This window comes from Pongo abelii, chromosome 6 (assembly GCF_028885655.2).
Source record: "Pongo abelii isolate AG06213 chromosome 6, NHGRI_mPonAbe1-v2.0_pri, whole genome shotgun sequence".
Lineage (NCBI taxonomy): Eukaryota > Metazoa > Chordata > Mammalia > Primates > Hominidae > Pongo > Pongo abelii.
This window is the reverse complement of record NC_071991.2, coordinates 23,272,837-23,300,192: the sequence shown is the minus strand read 5'-3', so window position 1 is coordinate 23,300,192 and position 27,356 is coordinate 23,272,837. Positions and strand designations below refer to the sequence as shown.

The 27,356-nt window shown below is 51.2% G+C and overlaps 1 pseudogene; it reads right to left on the bottom strand.

Moving 5' to 3' along the window:
* Positions 1-4,484: 4,484 nt before the first annotated feature.
* The window catches only part of LOC100452246 (beta-glucuronidase-like), a 42,169-nt pseudogene continuing 19,297 nt past the window's right edge, over positions 4,485-27,356 (bottom strand).

The window sequence follows — 27,356 nt, the reverse complement described above, 5'->3', positions numbered from 1 at the left end:
TAGAATTAGTGAGATTTGTTTTAATTGGTTTCCTAGCTCATGGCCAAGGGGATGCCGCACATCACCCCATCTATCAGGAGACCGATAGTAAGAACTGGGGCCGGGCGCAGTGGCTCATGCTCGTAATCCCACATTTCGGGAAGCTGAAGAAGGCATGTCTCTTGAGGCCAGGAGTTCGAGACCAGCCTGGCTAACATAGCAAAACCTCATTTCTACTAAAAATACAAAAAAATTAGCTGGGCATGGTGGCATGTGTTTGTAGTACAAGCTACTCAGGAGGCTGAGATCGTGCCACTGTACTTCAGCCTGGGCGACAGAGTGAGACCCTGTTTCCCCCAAGAAAAGAGAGTGAGAGAATAGGAACTGGAATGGTTGGATAAATCTATGTGGAAAATGCAATCCTGAATCATGTATTATAAATAAGGAGAGGCCGGGTGCAGTGGCTCACGCCTGTAATCCCAGCACTTTGGGAGGCCAAGGCGGGTGGATCACGAGGTCAGGAGTTCAAGATCAGCCTGGCCAACATGGTGAAACCCCATCTCTACTAAAAATACAAAACTTAGCTGGGTGGGTTGGCAGGTGCCTGCAGTCCCAGCTACTTGGGAGACTGAGGCAGGAGAATTGCTTGAACCCAGGAGGCAGAGGTTATAGTGAGCTGAGACAGTGCCACTGTACTTCAGCCTGGGTGACAGACACTGTCCCTCCGAATAGAGAGAGAGAGAATAAAAACTGGAATAGTTGGAGAAATCTATGTGGAAAAGGCAATCCTGAATCACCCATTAAAAATAAGGGCCAGGCGCGGTGGTGGCTCACACCTGTAATCCCAGCACATTGGGAGGGTGAGGTGGGCAGATCACTAGGTCAGGAGATCGAGACCATCCTGGCCAACATGGTGAAACCCTGCCTCTACTAAAAATACAAAAAATTAGCCAGCCATGGTGGCACGTGCCTTAGTCCCAGCTACTCGGGAGGCTGAGGCAGGTGAATCGCTTGAACTCGGGAGGCAGAGGTTGTAGTGAGCTGAGATCACACCACTGCACTCCAGCCTGGGCAACAGAGTGAGACTCCATTCCATGCCCCTGAAAAAAAAAAAAAAAAAAAAAAAGATGAAAGATTTCCATTTCTAGCCATGAAAGTAAAACATGGATCAGAGTTCCACTCCAGCCTTAAATGACTAGAACATCAGATAAACGGAAGAGCCAAGTGTTTTCCGAGATTGAAAAATAGACAACACAGGACATTGATCCCTGCAGTAAGACCAGCAAATGAGGTGAGCTGTAGGAGTGCCCCAACTCACCACCTGCAGAGAGGTACCATGGCTAATCCCAGTGGATAGGGAGCACAGCAAAGCCAGGTGGCCTTGCAGAATTGAAGGGACAGAGTGTGATTCTAGGGCAGGTGGCTGGAGTTGGCATGGATGTTTCCTGGAGATAATGAAGCCAAGCCAGAAAGAGAGATCCAGTGATTCACAGACCAGCCTGGGTAACATGGCAAAACTGTCTCTACCAAAAATTAGCCGAGCGTGGTGATGCGCACTTGTAATTCCTGCTACTCAGGAGGCTGAGGCAGAAGATTCGTTTGAACCCTGCTGGGAGTGGAGGGTGCAGTGAGCTGAGGTTGTGCCACTGCACTCCAGCCTGGGCGACAGAAGGAGTGAGTCTCTGCCTGAATCTTTGAATACTGCTTTGTGCGTGTGTAAGAAGAAACTACCCAAATTGGGGGGTGGGGAGAGGGCATCCCTATCCTTCCCAAACTGGGCCCCTATTGTAATGGTAGAGGTGGAGGATACTTCTAGGTAACACTGAAGTGGTGATCAAAGTCCTCCCTAAAGTGTTCCCCTTTAGTGATATCCAACTGCCCCCCTACTCACTGGCAAATTTTTATTTACCTGGAACACCAACCCCAGATCTTTTTATTTTTTCTTTTCAGACAGGGTCTCCCTCTGTCACCCAGGCTGGAGTGCAGTGGCATGATCACAGCTCACTGCAGCCTTGACCTCCTGGGCTCAAGCGATCCTCCTACCTCAGCCCCTGAGTAACTGGGACCACAGGCATGCCTCGCCACGCCCAGCTCACTTTAAAAAATTATTTTTTGTAGAGATGGGGTCGCCCTATATTGAGAAAGCAAGTCAGGGTCTTGCTCTCTCACCCAAGCTGGAGTGCAATTGTGCAATCATAGCTCACTGCAGCCTCCAGCTCCTGAGCTCAAGCAATTCTCCTGCCTCAGCTTTTCAAGTAGCTAAGATGACAGGTGTGCACATTATGCCTGGCTTATTTTGTCTTTTGTGTGTGTGTGTGTGTGTGTGTGTGTGTGTGTGTAGAGATGGGGTCTTGCTATGTTGCCCAGGTTGATCTCAAACACCCGGCCTCAAGCAATCCTCTCACCTAGGCCTCCCAAAGTCCTGGGATTACAGGCATGAGGCACCGCACCCAGTCTGAGCCCAAATCTTCCTATGTCTATATTGCTTTCCCTACAAATGCAAGAACCTAAAAAGACGTTCAGCCCAAGGCTACATCCCAACCACAAATACATAAAAACCACCGCAAACACAACTACGGCCTTCTCCATTCACTATCAGGGACTGAAATATTTGTTGTTGTTGTTGTTGCTGTACACATAATATTTTATATGTTCCTAATAATAATGCTGTGAATGAAGGATGGTAAATGTGCTTTGCCAGCTTTCAGAAACCTAGTACACAGAGAGGTTTATTAACTTTTCCAAATCTGCACAGCAAGATAAGGGGAGAAGTGGAACCAGAGTTGAGGTTAACTAGTACTTAAGTTGATTCTTCCCAAGAAATAAAAAATAAACTTGTAGGCCGGGCACAGTGGCTCACCCCTGAAATCCCAGCACTTTGGGAGGCTGAGGTGGGTGGATCACCTGAGGTCAGGAGTTTGAGACTAGCCTGGTCAACATGGTGAAACCCCATCTCTAAAAATACAAAAATTAGCCAGGTGTAGTGGTGCACTCCCAGCTACTAGGGAGGTTGACGCATGAGAATTGCTTGAAACTGGGGGACAGAGGTTGCAGTGAGCCAAGACTGCACCACTGCCCTCCAGCTTGGGCAACAGAGCAAGACTCCATCTCAAAAATGAATCAACAAATAAACACATTCATTAAGATACTTCTTGGTATTCATCATCATTCCCCAGACACCTGGAAAATAAGAAACTCTACCTTTTCTGTGCATGAAACCAAACTCTGCAATAAGAAGCCTTCTTGAGTCTGAATTTATTAGAAAATCTGCATTTATAACACACTGGATCTCTGTAGAATGTAACTTTGCGTCCAGATGAAAATATGGTTTGACAGCAAAATCATGGTATGAAAGCAAGATCATGTTCCAGACAGCATGCCCTCAATAGATACTATTTAGCGCGTGCTTTGTCAGACATCACAGAGTACCTGGGAAGCAACAATACATAGAACTCCTTCTCCCTCCTGAGCCCACAGTCCAGTCAAAGAGAGGCAAAGAAACATCGGCAATGCCTGGCGAGAACACTGGGAGAGCCAGGTTCGGGCTGCAACCGGGGCAGAGCATGCGGAAGTTTCCTTCAGCCTGGCGCAGGTAGGGTAAACCTCCCCACAGGGGGACAGCTGTGAGGAGACTCTGACAGTGAATAGAAATCTTTTCAACCATGCATCGTGTGACTCATGCTTATATTCCCAGTACTTTGACAGTCTGAGGGGAGAGAATCACTTAAGGCCAGGAGGTCAAGACCAGCCCGAGAGTGAGACTAGATCTCTACAAAAAAAAAATTTTTTTTTTTTTTGAGATGGAGTCTCGTCCTGTCACCCAGGCTGGAGTGCAATGGCACAATCTCAGCTAACTGCAACTTCCACCCAGCTAATTTTTTGTATCTTTAGTAGAGACGGGCTTTCACCATGTTGGCCAGGCTAGTCTTGAACTTCTGACCTCGTGATCCACCCATCTCGGTCTCCCAAAGTGCTAGGACTACAGGCGTGAGTCACCGCGCCCAGCCCCAAAAATTTTAAAAATAGACTGCCCATGGTAGTTCATGCCTGTCGTCCCAGCTACTCAGGAGGCTGAGGGGAATCGCTTCAGCCCAGGGGTTCAAGGCTGCAGTGAGCTATGATGGCACCACTGCACTCCAGCCTACGCAACAGAACAAGACCCTGTCAAAAAAAAAAAAAAAAAAAAAAAAAGGCTAGCACAGTGGATCACACCTCTAATCTCAGCACTTTGGGAGGCCAAGGCAGGAAGATCAATTGAGTCCAGGAACTCAAGACCAGCTTGGGCAACATAGCAAGAACCTATCTCTAAAAAAATAAAGAAAAAACAAGAATCTTTTAGTTGGTGATTATGGTGCCCACATGGGCATTCCAGGCAGAAGAAACAGCTCAAGCAAGAGCAGGAGAGCAAACGAGGGCAATGGAAACAGATCAGTGGCTGGGATAGAGGGGAGAAGGGGATGAAAACCCAGGAGAGAGCAGAGGACACTGAGTGTCCTGACCAGGGGTTAGGGCTTTGTCCTGTGGGCCTGGGGGAGCCAATGACAGGACTCTCAAATTTTGATCTGTGGCCGGGCGCAGTGGCTCACACCTGTAATCCCAGTGCTTTGTGAGGGTGAGGCAGGAGGATCACTTGAGCCCAGGAATCAAAACCAGCCTGGGCAACATAGCAAGACCCCATCTCTACAAAAGTAAAAAAATTAGCCAGGCATGTTGGCATGTGCCTATGGTCCCAGCTACTCAGGAGGCTGAGGTGGGAGGATTGCTTGGGCCCAGGAAGTTTAGGCTGCAGTGAACAGTGATCACACCACTGCACTCCAGTCTGGATGACACAGAGAGACCCGGTCTCACAAACAAACACACACAAATTTGGATTTGTTAGAAAGACCACTTGGGCACGGGTGATAGGAGGCTGTCTGGAAACAAAGCCGATAAGGAGGCCACCTCAGAGGATCAAGTGAGTGGGGCAGAGGCCTGGCTGCTGGTGGGGAGGGAACATGGATGGGGCAGTGGGAGATGAGCCCAAAGCTGAAGTGAGGGGAGCAGTGCAGTGGACGCAGGGCAGGCTGGGGGAGGTGAGTGACATCTCTGCCCCGAGAGAACACACAAGCAGAAAGTTCAATACCACTTACCTGATGAAAACCTGCAATTGTTTCTGCTCCGTACCCGCTCTGAATAATGGGCTTCTCAAACTGGGTGGCCAGCTGCAGCTGAATCAACTCCAGGTGCCTGTAGTCATGATACCAAGAGTAGTAGCTGTTCACACAGATCATGTTCACATATGGAGCCTAGGACCAGAGCAGCTGAGCCCATTCAGCGCCCAGAAGACCACATGATTCAGCACTCACACGCTTTAGGGGCTCTTCTGGCAGAGAAGGTAAGAAGGGGATGTAATCCAGACACTCTGGGAGGCTGAGGCAGGAGGATGCCTTGAGGCCAGGAGTTCGAGACCAGCCTGGGCAACACAGCAAGACCCCGGATGTAAAAATACAGTAGTAAGACAATGAACAGGGCACAGTGGCTCTGGCCTGTAATCCCAGCATATTGAGAGGCCAGGGTGGGAGGAATGCTTGAGCACAGGAGTTTGAGACCAGCCTGGGCAACGTCATGCGACCCCATTTGTACAAAAATAAAAAATAAAAATAAAAAAATAACTAGAAGGGAAGAGCCACCTCTCAAGGCTGAGAACATCCAAGTTCACCAATTTAGATCCTGAAATTACCCTGCCTCACAGGCAGGAAACATGGTCACAAAGTGGCCCAAAGGAAGCAGGCCTGTGACTGCACCGACGTGGCAGCTGAAAAGGGCTGAGAGAAGCAGAGCAGCTGCCAACACGCAGTCCTCAGGTAAAGCCCAGGGCCCCCGCCACTGGAACTGACTCTTCTCCAGGCAGCAGTCCCATCACTGGGCTTCCCCTCACCTTGCCCTGGAGAAGCGCTCCCATCTGAGTGGCCGATGCAGTCATTCTCACAGAAAGTCTTTTTTTTTGTTTTGTTTTGGATACAGAGCCTCACTGTGTTGCCCAGGCTAGAACGTAGGGGCGCGATCTTGCTCACTGCAACCTCTGTCTCCCATGATCAAGTGCTTCTCGTGCCTCAGCCTCCCAAGTAGCTGAGATTAGAGGCGTGCGCCATCATGTCCAGCTAATTTTTTGTATTTTTTGTGGAAACAAGGTTTCACCAGTTGGCTGGGCTGGTCTCGAACTCCTGACCTCAAGTGATCTGTCCACCTTAGCCTCCCAACGTGCTGGGATTACAGGCGTAAGCCACCATGCCTGGTCATCACAGAGAATCTTGAGGCACCTTTCACGACGCAGCATTCACGAGGCAGCACTGTGGGCTGTAGAGGGCCTGAGAGTCCCACCTAGGAGCAGGGCAGAGATGACCGAGCCACCGGCAGCTTCAGCAAAGTGGTGCTCAGGGCTGAGCAGCAGAGACTTCTGGGTCCAACTGGCTAGTTTCTAATGCATCCTGAACACACTTCTTTCTAGTAAGAATGCTGGCCAAGTGCAGTGGCTCACGCCTGTAATCCCAGCACTTTGGGAGGCCGAGGTGGGTGGATCACCTGAGGTCAGGAGTTTGAGACGAACCTGGCCAACATGGCAAAATCCCATCTCTACTAAAAAATACAGAACTTAAGTCCGGCACGGTAGTGTGCGCCTGTAATCCCAGCTACATCGGAGGCCGAGACAGGAGAATTGCTTGAACCTGGGAGGGGGAGGTTGCAGTAAGCCAAGATTGTATCTTTGAATTCCAGCCTGGGCAACAGAGCAAGAGTCCATCTCAAAAAAGAATGCTAATGGCAGCTTGTGCCTGTAATCCCACCACTTTGGGAGGCCAAGGTAGGAGGATCACTTGAGCTCAAGGGTTTGAGACCAGCCTGGGCAATATAGTGAGATCCCATCTCTAAAAAATAATTTAAAATTAGCCAAGCACAGTGGTGCACACCTGGAATCCCAGCTACTCGGGACACTGAGGCAAGAGGATCGCTTGGGCCCAGGAATTCAAGGCTGCAGTGAGCTATGATCACACCACTGCACTCCAGCCAGGGCAACAGAGAAAGATCTTGCCTCTACAAAAGAAAAAGAAAAACGCAGGCTCCAACCCTGGAGTTACTGAATCGGGATCTCAGAATGCAGAGACTGCCATTTCAAAAAAACTTCCCCTAGAGATTCTGATCAGCCAGGTGTGGGCCAGATGAACTCTAAGCTCCCTTAAACCTTTGACATTTTATGAGTCTACTAAATCAAAGTGCAAAAAACTCTGAGTCCAAACTGAGCAAACAAATCCCACCTATGGGATTTGTCCTATGCCCAGCCTTCTTGTATTGAGAAAGCCACACTGCCTGGCAAGTAAGCAGGGAGAGAATTCTCACTAACCTAAAGATCATCTTTGAAAACAGACTGGCTGAGGCTCGGTGTGGTGGCCCACACCTGTAACCCCAGACCTTCGGGAGGCCGAGGCAGGAGGATCACTTGAGCCCAGGAGTTCAAGACCAGCCTGGGCAACATGGCGAGACCCTGTCTCTATCTTTTTAAGTAAGAAAACAAAATTTAAAAAAAACCCAGATTGGCAGCTCATGGTCCTTTCCAGTTGTTCCATGATCAGGCTTCAGGACAAGCCCAGGCAAAGGTGGGGAAAAATGGGGGGGGACCCCCAGGCTCACCCCTTTATCTGCTGCACAGTTGGAGTTGGTCACAAAGGTCACAGGCCGTGAGGGGTCCAAGACTTTGGTGTGAGCGATCACCATCCTGTCTACAAAAGGCAGAAGACAGGTTCCATCAGTCCAGGAATGGCTCAGACACCCTCCCATCCTCTCTGTCCCATCTTCTCCCACCAGAACACAACACGAGACCAGGCACAATGGCTCACACTGGTAATCCCTACACTTTGGGAGGCTGAGGCAGGTCTATCACTTAAGGTCGGGCGTTCAAGATCAGCCTGGCCAACATGGCGAAACCCTGTCTCTACTACAAATACAAAAATTAGCCGAGCATGGTGGCACACGTCTGTAACACCAGCTACTCAGGAGGCTGAGGCACAAGAATCGCTTGAACCCAGGAGGTGGAGGCTGCAGTGAGCCAGGATCGTGCCACTGCACTCCAGCCTGGTCCACAGAGCAAGACCCTGTCTCGAAACAAACAAATGAACAAACAAAACAAAAAAGAAAGAAAAAAAAGGCATGAAGCCACTGCTTTCTTCCCTAACTTCAGATGTATTTTATGTAAGGGCACATGATCCTGTAGTCCTAGACTGAGCTCTCTAACATCACTCTTTCTTCCCCTGCCTCCGAATCCTGTCCCTCCAGAGGAGCAGCCACCTTTCCAGGTACACAGAGCTGAGGTCAGTGGGCTGAACACTGGCAAAAATGAGGTTGACTCCCTGAAACAGCTCTTGAACACAGGAGCGGATTGATGCAGATTTGGGTGGGATATTTACTAATGCATCAAGCAAACAGGGAGTGTGGGCTCTCAGATGAGAAGCTTCAAAGCCTTGTGACAGCCTGGCTGAACCACTCCAGCCTGGGCAGCTCCCTCCAATTCCTGCCCCGGAAATCAAGCATCTCCTCTGGCCACCTCCCAAAGAAACCTGTGTCAGGCACCTGCTCCTGGAAGCCAGTGCTCTCCACCTTTGCAACAAAGGACCTGTCCACCCAGTCCTGCTGAGCACACCCCTGTGCCCCCCAGCTCTGAACTGTCCTTTGCCCAGGCTGGGACGACTTCTCAGAACCTTCTGCCTACTGCAGACTTGGCTCAGCCCAAAGCACTCCATGAAATCAGGGTGTGGCGTCTGCCTCAAGGAGCATTTCTACAGCCTCTACTGCCTCTGCTGCAAGTAAAAAATCCACCTCTGAACGCTGAGTTAGAATTGCATGATTGTAAGGAAAAAAGGGAGGCCGGGTGCGGTGGCTCACACCTGTAATCCCAGCACTTTGGGAAGCTGAGGCAGGCAGATCACTTAAGGCCAGGAGTTCGAGGCCAGCCTGGCCAACATGGTGAAACCCCATCTCTATTAAAAATACAAAACTTAGCCAGGCACAGTGGCTCACGCCTGTAATCCCAGCATTTGGGAAGCCAAGGCAGGCAGATCACCTGAGGTCAGGAGTCCAAGACCAGCCTTGCCAACATGGTGAAACACTGTCTCTACTGAAAAATGCTAAAGTTAGTTGGGCGTGGTGGCACGTACCTGTAATTTCAGCTACTTGGGAGGCTGAGGCTGGAGAATCACTTAAACCTGGGAGGTGGAGGTTGCAGTTACCCAAGATTATGCCACTGCACTCCAGCCTGGGCGACAGAGTGAGAATCCACCTCAAAAAAAAAGGCCAACAATTAGCTGGGCATGGTGGCACACATCTACAATCCCAGCTACTTGGGAGGCTGAGGCAGGAGGATCACCTGAGCCTGGGAATTTGAGGCTGCAGGGAGCTGAGATTGTGCCACTGCACTCCAGCCTCGGCAACCAGAGTGAGACCCTGTCCAAAAAAACAAAAAACAGCCCAGGCGCAGTGGCTCATGCATGTCTCTAATCCTGGCTACTCAGAAGGCTGAGCCAGGAGAATCACCTGAACCCGGGAGGCGGAGGTTTTAGTGAGCCAAGATTGTGCCACCACACTCCAGCCTGGGCGACACAGCAAGACTCCATCTCAAAAAAAAAGAAAGCAAGCAAAAGAAAACCATAATTTGGGTGGGTAGATATTTGGTCCCCTGAACTGTCTGGGTATGGGCAGACCTCCCAAAAGGCTGAGACGGGCTGATCTTGAACAGCACACGCCCACCCCAGCGAGCCACCTGCCTGGGTCTCCTTCCCAATCCAGCCCAGGGCAGGCAGGGGGCACTCACTTGAAGTAGTAGCCGGCAGATTCCAGGTAGCATGCAGGCTCCTTGGCCACAGACCACGTTACCATGGCAGGGTGTGTCCCTGCACACCAGTTCCTTCATCACCCGCATGTGGTGATGCAGACACGTTGTTGAAGAGCTGCCTGCGGGCCAGGAGGGAAGGGACAGAAGATCACGGTGAGGCCCGCGGGCTGGGAAGGCGGAGTGGGTGCGTGGTGGGGACTCATGGCAGCACCAGGCCCATGGAGGGACACTACTCATCGATGACCACAATCCCATAGCGGTCACGCATCTGCAGCACCTCCTCGGCGTAGGGGTAGTGGCTGGTGTGGAAGGCATTGGCACCAAGCCAGCGAAGCAGGTTGAAGTCCTTCTCCAGCAGCGGCCAGTCGAAGCCCTTCCCTCGGATCTAGGAGACAGCAGAGCCGAGTGACCCATGTCCCTGTCGAAGCTGCACTTCCTCCAACAGCCAGGACCCTGGAGAGCAACCCCACAAGCCCCCTCTCCAGCCCAAGCCCCCTCTCCAGCCCAAGCACCAGCTCCACCACAGGGCAGTTTGGAGCCATTTGCCTCATTGCCCTGAGCTGTGCTCAACTGCGGGACACAGGGAAGGCAAAAGTAGGTGACCAGAAGCAGCCCCCACGAGGACCCAGGAGCCCCAACTCACGTCCACATCCTCATGCTTGTTGACGCCGTGGAAATATAAAGTTTTCCCATTGATGAGGAACTGGCTCTTGGTGACAGCCACAGTGCGGACTCCCACAGGGAGTGTGTAGAAGTCAGACACAAGCCCCAGTGACATCTGTGCAGTCAGCCGCACCTACGACAACCAAAGTGCCAGGTGTGAGCACCCTGACGGCCTGAGCCCCATCTGGCCTGCCCTTTGGCAGGAAGGCCCCTCATGCACCCCAGCAGCTGCCTCAGGGCTGCAAGCAGAGATGTAGCAAACAGAGGCTCTGCCCTTCCCTGGCTGACCCTGGGGACCTGCCCTTCAAAACTGGGCCTTCCCCTTGACCAGACAAGGTAGCTCATGCCTGGAGTTCCCACGCTTTGGGAGGCTAAGGCAGGAGGATCACTTGAGTCCAGGAGTTCAAGACCAGCCTGGTGACAGAGTGAGACCCCCATTTCTAAAAATAATTTTTTTTTTGAGACAGTCTCACTCTGTCACCCAGGCTGGAGTACAGTGACATGATCTCAACTCACTGCAGCCTCTGCCTCCCAAATTCAAGCAATTCTCCTGCCTCAGCCTCCTGAGTAGTTGGATTACAGGCGTGCACCACCATGCCCAGCAAATTTGCATTTTTTAATTTTTTTTTGAGATGGAGTCTCACTCTGTCACCCAGGCTGGAGTACAGTGGCGTGATCTTGGCTCACTGCAAGCTCTGCCTCCTGGCTTCATGCCATTCTCCTGCCCCAGCCTCCCGAGTAGCTGGGACTACAGGGGCCCACTACCACCACGCCTGGCTAATTTTTTTTTGTATTTTTAATAGAGACGGGGTTTCATCGTGTTAGCCAGGATGGTCTTCAAATCCTGGCCTCAAGTGATCCAGCCACCTCGGCCTCCAAAAGTGCTGGGATTACAGGTGTAAGCCACCAGGCCCAGCCTACAAAAAAGGTTTTTTTTAATTAGCCAGGCATGGTGGCATGTGCCTGTAGTCCCAGCTACTCAGCAGTCCAGGTAGGAGGATTGCTGCAGCCTAGGAGCTCAAGGCTGCAGTGAGTTGTAATCAGGCCATTGCACACCAGCCTGGGTGACAGAGTGAGACCATCTCACAAAAAAAAAAAACCTGGGCCTCCCACCAAGGGTAGGAAACATCAGAGGACCATGCCTGCCCATTCACCTGTCCTGGGCTCCTGCTAAAGCCAGGGCCACCAGATGGGGGCAAAAGACCTCCATTAAGCAAGTCCCAAACCACCATTACCTCCAACGAGTACAGATAGGTGGAACATTCGTGCATCAAGTATGGCGACCAGAGGCTGGCACCCGGCACCTTCAGCTGGCCCTGGGTCCTGGCTCCCTTGGCCACGACTTTGTTTTCTGCATCCAGAAGAGGCACTTCCAACTCGAACTGGTTACTGCACTTGACGGAGATCTGGTAATTCACCAGCCCTGCAGGAGGCAAGAAATACCAGGGCTGAGGGAGGGACACGACCTGGGCCACACAAACGGGAGTGTCCTGCAGTCACCACTCCCAGGCAGTCATTTGTTTCTGTTGCTTTTTTAAAACTTTTAATTTTTTTTTTTTTTTGAGACAAAGTCTCGCTCTGTCCCCCAGGCTGGAGTGCAGTGGCGTGATCTCGGCTCACTGCAACCTCCACCTCCTGGGTTCAGGTGATTCTCCTGCTTCAGCCTTCCAAGTACATGGGATTTTAGGCGTGCACCACCATGCCCAGCTAATTTTGTACTTTTTAGTAGAGATGGAGTTTTGACATGTTGGCCAGGCTGGTCTCCAACACCTGACGTCAGGTGATCCTCCTGCCACGGCCTCCAAAATTGCTGGGATTACAGGTGTGAACCCCCACGCCTGGCGCTTTTTTTTTTTAATTTAAAAAAAGATTTTTTTGGCCAGGCAACATGGTCATACCTGTAATCCCAACACCTGGGGAGGCTGAGATGAAAGGATCGCTTGAGCCCAGGAATTCAAGATCAGCCTTGGTGACATATTAAAACCACTTCTTCCATAAAAATACAAAAAACTAGCCAGGCGTGGTGGTGCATGCCTGCAGTCCCAGCAGCCCTAGCTACTCGGGAGGATGAAGTGGGAGGATTGCTTGAGCCAGGAGTTCAGGGCTGCAGTGAGCTACGATCTTGAGGCAGGGTAGGTAGTCAAGGAAGTGACCGTGTCCTTTGGACATGCCAACCACGGCGCTGAGACAGGTGATGTGTAATCAAGCAAGTACAGCTACTGCGCATGTGCACCAAGAGGACGACCCAGAGCTTGCTTAGAGTAACACCTCTTCCCAGCTCCCTAGGAATTCATCATGTAAGACTCCCAGTGTCTCCCCAGTAATATCAGCGCTGTCTCAGCCTTACGGGCAGCCTGCCCTGAATTCTCTCTCTCTCACAGTGAACCGTGTATTTTGTACTTCATTATATTTTCTGAGACAGGGTCTCGCTCTGTCACCCAGGCTGGAGTACAGTGTTGCAATCACAGCTCACTGCAACCTCCACCTCCTGGGTTCAAGCAATTCTCCCATCTCAACCTCCTGAGTAGCTGGTATATTACAGGCACATGCCATCATGCCCAGCTAATGTTGGCCAGGCTGGGTTGAACTCCTGAGCTCAAGTGATCCACCCACCTCAGCCTCAGAAAGTGCTAGGATTACAGGCACGAGCCACTGCATCCAGGCTATTCTGAACTTAACTGTCAAAACACTTTTTCCTTTGCAATAAATTGCTGTATGCTGCATCGTCTTTGCTGTGCGATTCTTGTTTAAATTCTTATTTACTTATTTATTTTATTTATTTTTTGAGACAGGGTCTCACTATGTTGCCCAGGTGAGTCTCCAACTTTTGGCTCAAGTCATCCGCCCACCTTGGCCTCCCAAAGTGCTGGGATAACAGGCATTAGCCACCACACCCAGCCTAAATCCCTTTAAACTTAGAACTGCGGCCCCACAACAGCTGTCAATAATCTCACCACCTCACACCAGCCTGGGAGACAGCGCAAGGCCTCATCTCAAAGAAAAAGAAAGATATATTTTAAAAAAGAAAAAAACTTAAAAAAAATTTTTTTTTTCCTTAAAGACAGAGTATCCCAGCCGGGCATGGTGGGTCACGCCTGTAATCCTTACACTTGTGGAGGCCGAGGCGGGTGGATCATCTGAGGTCAGGAGTTCAGGACTAGCCAGGCCAGCAATGGTGAAACTCCATCTCTACTAAACAAAATACAAAAATTAACCGGGCATGGTGGTGGGTGCCTGTAATCCCAGCTACTCGGGAGGCTGAGGCAGGAGAATCGCTTGAACCCGTGAGGTGGAGGTTGCAGTGAGCCAAGATCCAACCATTGCCCTCCAGCCTGGGTGACAGAGCGACAATCTGTCTCCAAAAAAAGACAGGGTCTCCCTCTGTTGCCCAGACCGGAGTGCAGTGGCATGGTCATAGCTCACTGCACCCCTGACCTCCCAGGCTCCAGTGATTCTCCTGCCTCAGCAGCTGGGACTAGCAGCACACATCACCATGCCTGGCTAATTTTTTAATTTTTTGTGGTGATGGTCTCGCTATGTTGCCCAGGCTGGTCTTCAACTCCTGGCCTCAAGTGATCCTCCCCCACCAGGGCCTCCTTGCAAAGAGCTGGGTTGACAGGAGTGAGCCACTGTGCCCGGCTCCCCGAAACTACCTGTTCCTTAAACACAATGTGTATCAAGGGGAGCTGGAGTGAGAGCAGCACCATGGGGAAGGGACAGCATGGCCACCCTGAGCTGTGTGATGTTAGGCCAGACCTCTCTTCTCCAAGCAAGGTCAAACACATGGGTGATTTTGGGAGCCTGTGCCCACTCAGACAGGCTGGATTTTACCTTCGTAGGTGGATGGGAACCTGTGAGGGTTTAGAGAAGCTGGGAGAACCTTTTTCCTGGGAGAGCTTTCCAAACAGGGAACAAACAGTGCCACCCTGGGCCCGCTGAGGGAGGATCCTACCAGAAGCCCTCACCACTGTCATGCTCCACGCTGGTGGTGACGGTGATGTCGTCGATGTAGGTGGTGGGTGTCGTCTACAGAAGCACAGCCCGCTGCAGTCCCACGTAGCTGAAGAAGTCCACTCTGTGAAGGCCACCCTGTCCCTAGCAAGAAGCCCACGGGGTGGGATGGGAAGGTGGGTGGGTGTGGTGGAGACAGGATGGTACCCACTTGGAGGTGCTGGTCATGTAGCGGATGGTCCCTGGTGGCAGGGTGGAGGGAGTGAGCATGTTGTTGATGGTGATAGCGATGGGGAGGCAGGAGGCCAGGGGCACCACCTAGACCAGGCTGCTGATGTCTGCCCTTCATGCTCTAGTGTGTCAACCCCATTCACCCACTGCAGGCACAGGGGATAAGGGGAGGGGGCGGCAGGTCAGGGCAAGAGGCGGGGCCCTGCTATCAAGCACTCCCTCACATAACCTGCAGCATGGGGCTCAGGGGCCTGCCAGCCAGATGGGAAGAATGACATCCCAATAGGGTAGATCTGGCCACCTATCCCCCTACACAGCGCACAGCCCCCTGGGCAGGGGAGTGTCCCCTACTGTCCCACCCCAGGAGACAGGCTGTGGGGTGGTAGATGGAGGTCCCATGCTGTTCAGCAGCCATGCGCACTCAACCCGCCCTGCCTGCTCCTGGCCACACTGACCACAACAGCATAGGAGTGGGCACTGCCAATTCTCAGCACTACTCTTGTGCGCAGGTCCTGGGTCCATCGCTCTGGCAGGGTCACCTCCCGTTTGTACCACACCCAGCCAACAAAATGCCACAGCCACCAGTCCTGGCCGATGTCGTTGAAGCTGGAGAGAACTCACATGTCCAGGGTGGGGCTCGACTGCAGAGAGAAGGGCCAGGCTCAGCTCTTAGGCCCCCAAAGAGATCCGGGACCAATATGCTTCACAGCTGTGTCCCCAGGCCTAGTGTAAGCCCTGACACATAGCGGGGACTCTGCGGAATGGACAGAAAACTTGCTGATGACAGGTCAACTGCCAAGGCAGTTTGTGCACCTGGGCCAGTGGGGCCAGCAGTTCCTCCTCGGAGTGGATAGGCCCAATATCTCCTGAGACAGGGGAGAGCCCAGGGCCACATCCAAGCCTGAGGCAAGAGGGTTCAGACCCATGACTAACAGGCAGATGACCCACTGCCTGTCACAGGGAGGAAGGCTGGTTGGGGGATGGGGCAGACTTTGCTTAGGACACTGTGAGTGGGGTGCATGCTGGCACCTAGCCCTCTCCTCTCTTCCTCCTGTACTGAATGCCACAAAGTCAGAAAAAGAGGATATAGACCAGGAAAAAGCAGCCCAGACATCATCTGGTGCCACTTCTCTGCTGACCACATCCAAGTCAGGAGGGGAACAGGGGTGGCATCCTTCGCCTGATGTCACATCCCGTCCTCTAGCTGAACCTTGAAAACCAACGGACCTTCCTGCCTTGGCAGAGTTGACCTCAGGATGTCTTAACTGTCCCCTCCTCCTGATCCCCGGGCCCAGCTCTCTGCAACACATGACACTCTAGCAGGATGAGTGTCTGGGTGGCTCATGCTTGTAATCAGCGCTTTGGGAGGTCAACGTGGGAAAATGTCTTGAGGTCAGAAGTTCGAGAACAGCCTGGACAATGTAGTGAGACCCTATATCTTCAAAAAAAAGTTTTTTGTTTTTCTTTTTTGAGACGGAGTCTTATTCTGTCGCCCAGGCTGGAGTGCAGTGGCGTGATCTCAGCTCACTGCAACCTCTGCCTCCCAGGTTCAAGCAATTCTTCTCCCTCAGCCTCCCAAGTAGCTGGGATTACAGGCATGTGCCACCATGACCAGCTAATTTTGTAGTTTTAGTAGAGATAGGGTTTCATCATGTTGGGCGGCGTGGTCTCGAACTCCTGACCTCATGTGATCTGCCCACCTCGGCCTCCCAAAGTACTGGAATTACAGGCTTAAGCCACCGCACCCGGCCTAGGCAAATTTTTAAAAAAACATTTATTTCAGAAATGGGGTCTCACTATGTTGCTCAGTCTGGTATCAAAGATCTTTTTTTTTTTTTTTTTTGAGACGGAGTCTTGCTCTGTCACCCAGGCTGGAGTGCAATGGTGTGATTCTCAGCTCACTGCAACCTCCACCTCCTGGGTTCAAGCGATTCTCCTGCCTTAGCCTCCTGAGTACCTGGGATTATGGGCATCTGCCACCACGCCTGGCTAATTTCTATATTTTTAATACAGCTGGGGTTTCACCATATTAGGCTGGTCTCGAACTCCTGACCTCGTGATCTGCCTGCCTGGGCATCCCAAAAGTGCTGGGATTACAGGAGTGAGCCACCACACCCAGCCTTCAAAAGATCTTTCTACCTCAGTCTCCCAAGTAGCTGGGACTCCAGGCATGCACCACCACACCTGGCTGAGTTTTCTAATGTGTTTCCAGTATTTTTTTTTTTTTGAGACGGAGTCTCACTCTGTCACCCAGGCTGGTGTGCAGTGGCGCAATCTTGGCTCACTGCAAGCCCCGCCTCCTGCGTTCACGCCATTCTCCTGCCTCAGCCTCCTGAGTAGCTTGGACTACAGGCGCCTGCCACCACACCCAGCTAATTTTTTGTATTTTTAGTAGAGATGGGGTTTCACTGTGTTAGTCAAGATGGTCTCGATCTCCTGACCTTGTGATCCACGCATCTCAGTCTCCCAAAGTGCTGGGATTACAGGTGTGAGCCACCACACCCGGCCATGTTTCCAGTCTTTATAACATTAGGATCTGATGGACTTAGATGTCCCAGTTCCCAGGATCATGGTAAGCAGAATACTTTCTTTTTTTTTTTTGGCTGGGCATAGTGGCTCACACCTGTAATCTCAGCACTTCGGGAGGCTGAGGTGGGCGGATTGCTTGAGCTCAGGAGTTTGAAACCAGCTTAGGGAACATAGCATAACCCCATCTCTAAAAAAATACAAAGATTAGCCAGGCGTGGTGGCACATACCTGTAGTCCCAGCTACCCAGTAGGCTGATGTGGGAGCATCGCTTGAGCATGAGAGGCTGAGGCTGCAGTGAGCTGTCATTGCACCACTGCACTGCAGCCTGGGGAACAGAGCAAGACCCTGTCTCAAAAAAAAAAAAAAAAAAAAAAAAGTGGGTAGTAGAAAAGTAACATTAGAAGGCTGGGTGCAGTGGCTCACGCCATCAATACCAGCATTCTGGGAGGCTAAGGCTGGCAGATCACCTGAGGTCAGGAGTTCGAGACCAGCCTGGCCAACATGGCAAAACCCCATCTCCACTAAAATACAAAAAATTAGCCTGGGGTGGTGGCATGCACCTGTAATCCCAGCTACTCGGGAGGCCGAGGCAAGGAAATCGCTTGAACCCCAGAGGCAGAGGTTTCAGTGAACCGAGATTGTGACACTACACTCTAGCCTGGGCGACAGAGCAAGACTCTGTCTCAAAAACAAACGAAAAAGAAAAAAAAAAAGGAAAAGAAAAAGAGAAAAAAGAAATAACATTTGATATATATGGACCCAGAAGCTAATGTGTATGAAATAGTTTGAGTCATCAGAGAAGTACAATTGTAAGCATATAATTTCATTCTTCTTGCTACCCAGTCATAATGTGTCATCACTCATAACAGAACGGCCTCAATCATTTGGTGTGTGCAATCTCACACACACAGAATTTTTATTTTGTTTCATTTTGCTTGCATGTTTTAGAGACATGGATGTGCTCTGGCACCCAGGCTGGAGTGCAGTGGTGCGATTATAGCTCACCGCAGCCTCCAACTCCTGGGTTCAAGCAACCCTCCTGCCACAGCCTCCTGAGTAGCTGGACACGGGTGCATGCCACCACACCCAGCTAACTTTTTAAAATAGAGTTTGCATTTTTATGATAATTATGTGCACTAGAAGTTATTACAATTCTTGTGTTTATAGGGTACAAACCTGTACCAGTACTATAAACAATGATAGTATCTTTTCATGAAGTCACAGCCCAGTGTATCAGTTCATATATTTTTTTTTTTAGACTGAGTCCCACTTTGCCTCCCAGGCTGGAGCGCAATGGCGCAATCTTGGCTTACTGCAATCTCTGTCTCCTGGGTTCAAACGATTCTGCTGTCTCAGCCTCCCGAGTAGCTGGGATTACAGGCACGCAACACCACCCCCAGCTAATTTTTGTATTTTTAGTAAAGACCGTGTTTCATCATGTTGGCCAAGCTGGTCTCAAACTCCTGACCTCAAGTGATCCACTGCTTCAGCCTCCCAAAGTGCTGGGATTACAGGCATGAGCCACCACATGCAGCCAATTTTTTTTTTTTCTTTTGAGACAGATCTCACTCTGTTGCCCTGGCTGGAGTACAGTGGCACCATCACATCTCACTGCAGCCTCGACCTTCTAGGCTCAAGTGATCCTCCCATTTCAGCCTCCCAAGTAGCTGGGACCACAAGCATGTACCACCGTGCCCTGCTCATTTTTAAATTTTTGGGTGACATTTTGGGGTCTTTGTTTCTCAGGCTGGTCTGTCTCAAACTCCTTGGCTCAAATGATTCTCCCACCTCAGCCTCCCAAAGTGCCGGGATTAAAGGTGTGAGCCACCCTGCCCGGTCTCCTGGTGCACTTGAAATATAATTCAAACTCCTTACTATGGCCAAGAAGGCTTTGTGTGACCCAGCCCCTGCTCAATTCTTACTCTCATTCACCGTTCTCCAAACAGTCAAGCCACTTTCTGTTCCTTAAAAGCCCATTCCTGCCTTAGAGACTTTGCATGTGTAGCTCCTATAATTTCCGCTTCTTTGTCATTGAAGTCTCACCTCAAATGTCGCATCCTCAGTGAGCTCCCCTCTGCCTACTTTTTAAATTATGATAACTAACCATAGATGTTAATCAAATATTTATTTCTCCCTCTTTTTAGACACGAAGTGGAACTGCATGTCTTTGACCCTGTCATGTGAGGGGTGACCGTGTGACTTTTTGGTCAATGAAATGTAAACAGCGATTTTTTTTTTTTTTTTTTAGAAAGAGGTTCTCAGTCTGTCACCCACGCTGGAGGGCAGTGGCACGGTCTCGGCTCACTGCAACCTCTGCCTCCCAGGCTCAAGCAATCCTCCCAACTCAGCCTCCCGAATAGCTAGGACTACATGTGCATGCCACCATGCTGGGCTAATTTTTTGTAGAGACGGGGTTTTGCCATGTTGGCCAGGCTGTTCTCAAACTCCTAAACTCACGTAATCTGCCCCCTACTTGGCCTCTCAAAGTGCAGGGATTACAGGCATGAGCCACCATGCCCAACCTTAAACAAACAAAAAACAACAACAACAAAGAATTTTTTTGAGGCAAATCTCACTTTGTTACCCAGGCTGGAGTGCAGTGGCATGATCTCGGCTCACTGCAACCTCTGCCTCCCAGGTTCAAGTGATTCTCCTGCCTCAGCCTCTCGAGTAGCGGGCACTACAGGCGTGTGCCACCACATCTAGCTAATTTTTGTATTTTTAGCAGAGAAGGGGTTTCACCACATTGGCCAGGCTGGTCATGAACACCTGACCTCAGGCGATCCACCCACCTCAGCCTCCCAAAGTGCTGAGATTACAGGCATGAGCCACCATGCCCAGCAAACAGCGATATTTTTAAAAGCCAACGCCTGATTTTCTGCAACCCTTTTTCCTGCCTTGGTGATCATGGAAGCACAAGTGAAATTGAGCATCCCTCAGCTGGGATCCCTGAGCAACTTATGGAAATCAAAGCCCCCTTTCCAACCTGTCATGTATGTGTAGCATGAATGAGAAATAAGTCTTTTATTGATTCAAATAACTGAGGTTTTGGGGTTGTTTGTTACTGCAGCTTAATTAGCCTGTCCTGACTGATACACCACGTGCCAGACAGACCCTCATCTGGGGGCTCTACCTGTATTATCTCATCTACTTCTCACAACAACCCGATAAAGTAGCTCATCCTCTTAGGTTGTTATAAAGGAATGAGGCTGGGTCATTGGTCTCTTTTTTGTCAAAAAGAGATTTGTCTGGCTCACGGTTCTGCAGGCTGTACTAGAAGCATGGCCCCAGCATCTACTTCTGCTGCAGCCTTGGAAGCTTCCACTCACGGCAGAAGGGTGAAGGGGAGCTATGTGCAGATCACATGGCAAAGGAGGAAGCAAGAGAGCGGAGGTGCCAAGCTCTTCCAACAACCAGTTCTTTAACTTTTTAACTTTTTGTTTGTTTGTTTGTTTGAAATGGAGTTTCGCTCTTGTTGCCCAGACTGGAGTACAATGGCATGATCTTGGCTGACAGCAAACTTCACCTCCTGGGTTCAAGCAATTCTTCTGCCTCAGCCTCCTGAGTAGCTGGGATTACAGACATGCGCCACCATGCCTGACTAATTTTTTATTTTTAGTAGAGACGGGGTTTCTCCATGTTGGTCAGGCTGGTCTGGAACTCCTGACGTCAGGCGATCCAGCCGCCTCGGCCTCCCAAAGTGCTGGGACTACAGGCGTGAGTCACAATGCCTGGCCCATTTCTTAACATATTAGAGGATTGTGGCCCTGTGTTGAGCTAGTGGATTGGTGCCATTTTTCCAACAGCACGTGCTCATGTGGTGTCTTTGTGTCACATTTTGGTAATTCTTACTGTATTTCAAACTTTATTTTTTTGAGATAGAATCTTACTCCACTGCCCAGGCTTAAGTGCAGCGGTTTGACCATAGCTCACTGCAGCCTCAACCTCCTAGGCTCAAGTGATCATCCTGCCTCAGCCTTCTGAGTAGCTGGGATGACTGCCTTGTGCCACCATTCCTGGCTAATTTTTAACTTTTTTTGTAGACATGGGTTCTCACTATGTTGATCAGGCTTGTCTCAAACTCCTGGATGTCCAGCAATCTTCCCGCCTCAGCCTCCCAAATTGCTGGGATTACAGGCGTGAGGCACCGTGCCTGTTTCTTTCTTTTTTTTTTTTTTTTTTTTTTTTTTTTTGAGACAGAGTCTCACTCTGTCGCCCAGGCTGGAGTACAGTGCCATGATCTCAGCTCACTGCAACCTCTGCCCCCCGGGTTCAAGAGATTCTTCTACCTCAGCCTCCCGAGTAGCTGGGGCTACAGGCATGAGCCACGGAGCCCAGCCTAACTGTTTTATTCGTCCTTCTTCCTTCCTCCTTTCCTCCTCCTGTTTCTTTTTCCTCTTCCCTCCTTCCTCCTTTCTTCCTCCTCCTCTTTTTTTTCCTCCTCCCTCCTTTCAGCTTGCTGCCTCACTGCCTCCCAAACTGCTGGGATTAAAGGCATGAGCCACCACACCTGGCTGTTTTTTCTTTCTCCTCCTCCTCCTCCTCCACCTTTTTTTCCTCCTCCTCCTCCACCTTTTTTTCCTCCTCCTCCTCCTTCACAGGCGTGAGCCACCTCACCTGGCTGTTTCCTCTTCCTCCTCCTCTACAGGCATGAGCCACCATGCCTGGCTATTGCCAGCCATGGAACATGCCTGGCTATTGCCAGCCATGGAACATGCCTGGCTATTGCCAGCCATGGAACATGCCTGGCTATTGCCAGCCATGGAACATGCCTGGCTATTGCCAGCCATGGAACATGCCTGGCTATTGCCAGCCATGGAACATGCCTGGCTATTGCCAGCCATGGAACATGCCTGGCTATTGCCAGCCATGGAACATGCCTTTTTCTTTTTGTTCTGTTCCTTCTTTTTCTTATTTTTCTCCTCCTCCTCCTCCTCCCTCTCCCCCTCCCTCTCCTCCCCCATCAACCTCCCCCACTCTTCCTCCTCTGGCATGAGCCACTGGGCCTGGCTGTTTCCTCCTCCTCTGCCTTCTCCTCTTTCATAGGCGTGAGCCACTGCATCTGGCTGTTTCCTCCTCCTCCTTCTCCTCTACAGGCATGAGCCACTGTGACTGTTTCCTCCTCTTCCTCTACAGGTGTGAGCCACCATGCCTGGCTGTTGCAAGCCAAAGAGCCTGCCTGTTTTTGCCTCCTCCCCCTCCCCCTCCCCACCTTTCTCCCTCCCCCTCCCCACCTTTCTCCCTCCCCCTCGTCCTCTACAGGCATGAGCCACAGGGGCTGGCTGTTTCCTCCCCCTCCTCCTGTTTCTTCCTCCTCCTCCTCCTTTACAGGCATGAGCCACCACATCTGGCTGTCTCCTCCTCCTCTTTGACAGGCGTGAGCCACTGCGGCTGTATCCACTCTCCCTCCTCACTTACAGGCGTGAGGCACCACGCCTGGATGTTTCCTCTCCTCTTCCCCATTTACAGGCATGAGCCACCTCACGTGGCTGTCTCCTCCTCCTCCTCCAACTCCTCCTCCTACTTTACAGGCGTGAGCCACCACACCTGGCTGTTTCCTCCTCCTCCTCCTCTACAGGCATGAGGCACTCCACCTGGCTATTTCCTCCTCTTCCTCCTCCTCCTTTACAGGCGTGAGCCACATCACCTGGCTATTTTGTCTTCCTCATTTACAGGTGTGAGCCACCTCGCCTGGCTGTTTCCTCCTCCTCCTCCTCTTCTACAGGCGTGAGGCACTGTGCCTGGCTGTTTCCTCCTCCTCTTCCTCTACAGGCCTGAGGCACTGCACCTGGCTGTTTCCTCCGCCTACTCTATAGGCATGAGCCACCTCGCCTGGCTGTTTCCTCCTCCTCCGCATTTACAGGCATAAGCCACCATGGCTGGCTGTTTCCTCCTCCTCCTCCTCCTCATTTACAGGCATGAGGCACTGCGCCTGGCTGTGTCCTCCTCCTCCTCATTTACAGGCGTGAGGCACTGTGCCTGGCTGTTTCCTCCTCCTTTACAGGCATGAGCCACCTCACCTGGCTGTTTCCTATTCCTCCTCCTCATTTACAGGCATGAGCCACCTCTCCTGGCTGTTTCCTCCTCCTCCTCCTCTACAGGCGTGAGGCACTACACCTGACTGTTTCCTCTTCCTCCTCCTCATTTACAGGCGTGAGCCACCTCGCCTGGCTGTTTCCTTCTCTTCCTCCTCCTCATTTACAGGTGTGAGCTGCCTCACCTGGCTGTTTCCTCTTCCTCCTCCTCATTTACAGGTATGAGCCACCTCACCTGGTTGTTTCCTCTTCCTCCTCATCATTTACAAGCATGAGCCACCTCGCCTAGCTGTTACCTCCACCTCCTCCTCATTTACAGGCGTGAGCCACCATGCCTGGCTGTTTCCTCCTCCTCATCATCATTTACAGGTGTGAGCCAGCTCACCTGGCTGTTTCCTCCTCCTCCTCCTCCTCCTCCTCCTTCTCTACAGGCGTGAACCACCTCGCCTGGCTCTTCCCTACTCTTCCTCCTCTACAGGCGTGAGGCACTGCACCTGGCTGTTTCCTCTTCCTTCTTTACAGGTGTGAGCCACCTCACCTGCCTCTTTCCTCCTCATTTACAGGCATGAGCCACCTCGGCTGGCTGTTTCCTCCTCCTTCTCTATAGGCGTGAGGCACTGCGCCTGGCTGTTTCCCCCTCCTCCTCCTGGCTTTATTTTCCTCCTCCTCCTCCTCCTCCACCTCCTCCACCTCCTCCTTCTGCCCCCATCCCCCTCTCCCTCCGCCTCCTCCTTTACCAGCATGAGCCACCTTGCCTGTTTCCTCCTCTTCCTCCTCTACAGGCGTGAGCCACCACACCTGGCTGTTTCCTCCTCCTCCTCCTCCTCATTTACAGGCATGAGCCACCTCGCCTGGCTGTTTCCTCCTCCTCCTCCTCATTCACATTTGTGAGCCACCTCGCCTGGCTGTTTCCTCCTCCTCCTCTACAGGTGTGAGCCACCTCGCCTGGCTGTTTCCTCCTCCTCATTTACAGGCATGAGCCACCTCGCCTGGCTGTTTCCTCCTCCTCCTCCTCATTTACATGTGTGAGCCACCCCGACTGGCTGCTGCCGCCGCCTCCTCCTCCACCTCCTCCTCCATCTCCTCATTTACAGGCGTGAGCCACCTCTCCTGGCTGTTTCCTCCTCCTCATTTACAGGCATGTGGCACTGCGCCTGGCTGTGTCCTCCTCTTCCTCATTCACACGCATGAGCCACATTGCCTGGCTGTTTCCTCCTCCTCCTCCTCATTTACAGGTGTGAGCCACCTCGCCTGGCTGTTTCTTCCTCCTCCTCCTCCTCATTTACAGGTGTGAGCCACCTCGCCTGGCTGTTTCCTCCTCCTCCTCCTCCTCATTTACAGGTGTGAGCCACTGTGCCTGGCTGTTTCCTCCTCATTTACAGGTGTGAGCCACTGCAACTGGCTGTTTCCTCCTCCTCCTCGTCATTTACATGCCTGAGCCACTGTGCCTGGCTCTTTCCTCCTCCTCCTCCTTCACAGGTGTGAGCCACCACGCCTGGCTGTTTCCTCCTCCTCCTCATTTACAGGCATGAGCCACCCTGCCTGGCTGTTTCCTCCTCCTCCTTTACAGGCGTGAGCCACCATGCCTGTCTGTTTCCTCCTCCTCCTCATTTACAGGCAGGAGGCAGTGTGCCTGGCTGTTTCCTCCTCCTCCTCCTCTACAGGCCTGAGCCACCTGCCTGGCTGTTTCCTCCTCCTCCTCATTTACAGGCATGAGCCACCCTGCCTGGCTGTTTCCTCCTCCTCCTCATTTACAGGCATGAGCCACCTTGCCTGGCTGTTTCCTCCTCCTCCTCCTCTACAGGCCTGAGCCACCTGCCTGGCTGTTTACTCCTCCTCTGTTTTTTCTTCTTCCTCCTCCTCCTCCTCCTTCTCCTCCTCCTTTACAGGCATGAGCCTCCTTGCCTGGCTGTTTCCTCCTCCTCCTCCAACTCCAACTCCTCCTCTACAGGCATGAGCCATCACGCCTGGCTGTTTCTACCACCACCACCACCAGGACCACCACCTCCTCCTCCTCTTCCTCCTCCTCCTCCTCTTCCTTTACAGGCGTGAGTCACCTCACCTGGCTGTTTCCTCCTCCTCCTCTTCATTTTATTTTATTTATTTTTTAGACAGAGTCTTGCTCTTGTCAACCAGGCTAAAGTGCAATGGCATGATCTCAGCTCACTGCAACCTTCCCCTCCTGGGTTCAAGCAATTCTGCCTCAGCCTCCCAAGTAGCTGGGATTGCAGGTATCTACCACCACTTCCAGCTAATATTTGTATTTTTAGTAGAGACAGGGTTTCACCATGTTTGCAAGGCTGATCTCGAACTCCTGACCTCATGTGATCCACCTGCCTTGGCCTCCCAAAGTGCTGGGATTTCAGGCATGAGCCACTGTGCCCAGAATAACAATAATAATAATTATTATTATTATTATTTGAGACAGAATTTCCCTCTTGTTGCCCAGGCTGAAGTGCAATGGTGTGATCTCCACTCATTGCAACCTCCACCTCCCGGGTTCAAGCAATTCTCCTGGCTCAGTCTCCCAAATAGCTGGGACTACAGGCATACACCACCATGCCCGGCTAAGTTTTTGCATTTCAATAGAGACAGGATTTCACCATTTTATTCCGGGTGGTCTTGAACTCCTGACCTCAGGTGATCCACCCGCCTCAGCCTTCCATAGTGCTGGCATTACAGGCATGAGCCACCACGCCCATCCTATAATTATTATAATAATATCTGTCACACTGATCTGTGACCAGTGATCCTTGATGTTACTATTACATTGGTGCAAAAGTAATTGCGGATTTTCCCACTGAAAGTAATGGGACTAGGCCAGGTGTGGAGGCTCATGCCTGAAATCCCAGCACTCTGGGAGGCCAAGGTGGGTGGATCACCTGAGTTCGGGAGTTTGAGACCAGCCTGATCAACATGGTGAAACTCTCTCTCTACTAAAAATACAAAAATATTAGCCAGGCGTGGTGGCAGGCACCGGTAGTCCCAACTACTTGAGAGGCTGAGGTGGGAGAATTGCTTGAACCCGGGAGGCAGAGGTTGCAGTGAGCTGAGATCACGTCACTGCACTCCAGCCTGGGCGACAGAGCGAGACTCTGTCTCAAAAAAAAGTAAGATCAACAATGGAAGCAGAGAGAGACTTGAAGATGCTACACCACTGCTCTTGCAGACGGAAGAATGAACTACAAGCCAAGGAATGCAGGTGGCCTCTAGAAACTGGAAAAAAACAGGGAAATGGATCCTCCTCCAGATCCTGGCTGACACTTGATTTCATCTCGGAAAAACCAATTTTAGACTTGTGATGTCCAGAATTATACGGTAACACATATTACGTTGAGTCATTGAATTCATGGGTTAGGCCAGGCATGGTGGCTCATGCCTATAATCCCAGCACTTTGGGAGGTTGAGGCAGGTGGATGGCTTGAGCTTAGGAGTTTAAGACCCCATCTCAGTTTTTAAAAAATAAAATAAAATTATTTAAAAAGTTTGGTTTCTCTTTTTTCTTTTTTTAGGAAGGAATCTCACTCTATCACCTAGGCTGGAGTGCAGGGGCGTGGTCTCGGCTCACTGCAACCTCTGCCTCCTAGGTTCATGTGATTCTCCCACCTCAGCCTCTCAAGTAGCTGGGACTACAGGCACATGCCACCACGCCCAGCTAACTTTTGTATTTTTAGTAGAGATGAGATTTCGCCATGTTGGCCAGGCTGGTCTTGAACTCTTGTGGCCTCAAGAGATCTGTCTGCCTCGGCCTCCAAAAGCACTGGGATTATAGGTGTGAGCCACCATGCCTGGCCAAAATCATTATTATTTTTTTTTAATTTGTGGTAATGTATTACAGCAGCCATAGGAAGCCAGTACTGAGCTTTGGTGTAAATAGATGTTAAAAGACAAAGGAAGAGAAAAAGATCAAGCCAGTTGATAGCAGAACAGGAGAGGCAAATGTGAGTAGTAGCTCAGTCCTGGAGAAGAGCTATGCAAATCCTGGATCTCCCTGAACTAAGACAAGCTCGTTCCTTCCAGTGGGGTCAGACCACATGTGTTCAAGTTCATGGGTGACAGGCACTGGTCAGCTAATTGTAGTTTGGTTAGGGAGAAAACCTTTTTCCTTTCT